Source organism: Cynara cardunculus (genome assembly GCF_001531365.2).
Source record: "Cynara cardunculus var. scolymus isolate 2C chromosome LG 9, CcrdV1, whole genome shotgun sequence".
Classification (NCBI taxonomy): domain Eukaryota; kingdom Viridiplantae; phylum Streptophyta; class Magnoliopsida; order Asterales; family Asteraceae; genus Cynara; species Cynara cardunculus.
Window position 1 is genome coordinate 9,180,261 of NC_037536.1, and position 1,980 is coordinate 9,182,240.

The following is a 1,980-nucleotide window of genomic DNA, read 5'->3' on the forward strand; positions in this document are numbered from 1 at the left end:
ATTAATTAAAATATAATATAAATAAATAAAAAACAGAAAATAAAATAAATAATATATATTTATTAATAATTTCCTTTAAATAATAATAAAATAAAAACTAATAATAACAAAAAGCCAAAAAAAACACAAAAACTCATAAAACTAATTATTTAAAACCTAACTAGGGGTGCCAATGGCAATGGCTAGGGGTGCCATTAGCCTCCCCCTTTTTTAATTGTTAATAGTTCTATTAAAATCAAACTTTTAAATGGTTAAGAGTTGAATTTTGTTTGATAAAAAAAAATTGTCTTTTAATGGTTTTAAAACCTTCTGAATGATTTCGTATCTTGAATTTTCTTTAATCATTAAAAGCTCTAATTTCATTATACACAATTACCAAACAATTATATTTCATTTTGCATTATATCATGAGAGTTTCTTAATCAATCTGACCACTTAATCATTTTGCACCAAACCATTCAGCAATTGCCAAACAGCCGTTAGGGCTGATTCCTTACATTGTTGTTAACCAACTCTGGGTTGTTTGTTTACCTCTCAATAGTTCAATTAAGATACATCATCTGAATCGTTAAGAGGTGAATCTTATTTGTCCAAAACAAAGTATGTCTCTTAATGGTTCTAAAACTCTTTGAATGATTTTGTATCATGAGTCTTCCTTAACCATTCAGCGCCCTAATTTCATTGTAAACAAATATATTTCATTTTACATTATCATGAGAGCCTCTGAATCATTCTGACCACTTAATCATTCTGCATCAAATCATTCAGCAATTGTCAAACAGCCCCTCAAATGAAAATAAAATCTTGTTTTAAAACAGGGATGGGTTAAATGCATCTTTATCTATGAATTTTGTTTTGAACGTATCAACGTTAAAACGGTTATTCTTATATTTTTAATGTATGAATTGAACTGATTTTAATTTATATGGGGATGCAAATAATATTCCCCTTAAAATAATCTTCTCATAACTTTAACCATTGGTGTCTTTTGTTGTTTGCATGTATACTATATTATAAAGTATTTGATAAAAACTCCTAAAAACCATTTTTAATGTATAAAGTATTGTTTATTAATGCATATTACTTAAAATTCAAAATTACAAATAATTGTGCGTAAGTATAACTTATTAAAGCTTCATGTTTGAATTCGTGTAACTAACTATAGATAAAATAGTCATATACAAGATAAACATTTCATTTTAAATATAAAAAATCTAAAATATAATTATTATAATCATTAAGTTCTAACAGATTACTTACCTATTATCCTTATAAAAAATTTATTAAATCATAAATAAATTACTTTGTTATTAAATCTAATTTAAATTATAATAGAAAAATTGAATTAAAGGAATTATACAAAAATAAGAACTTTTGAATAGTTAATTTGATACTAATATTGATATATCTATTTTCGAAATTTTATGATATCTTCAAGTTTATATTTTATTCAAAAATAAAATCATTATCCCTTTCTCAAAATCACATAAAAACCGTATTAAAATATCTACAGAGACGGAATACAACGAAACATTAAAATCGAGATATATCTCGTTGCATTGTACGAATACGCTTCTAGTTAATAAATAATTAATTGAAGATATTTAGTTAGAAGGGAAACATCAAAGATACGATGTTTTTTTTTATTATATACTATGTACCAATCAATTATGATTTGTTTGTAATTTTTTATATTGTCTATCAACCAACTATATTTGATATCATTTTTATCGGTTGGTACATGTTGGTATAGTTTTGTAGCATAATAAAAGTTAAAGATATAGATTTATTTTATATTTATATACTTACAAAGTAGATATATTAAAATCATCGAGCATTCAAATAATATGTTGATATATGTTCTACCATTTTATCCCTACATGTATAAACATTAGTTACCTGCATATCTATACTATATTATAAAGGATTTGACAAAAATTCTTAAAAACCCACTTTTTATGCATTAAGTACTGTTTATTG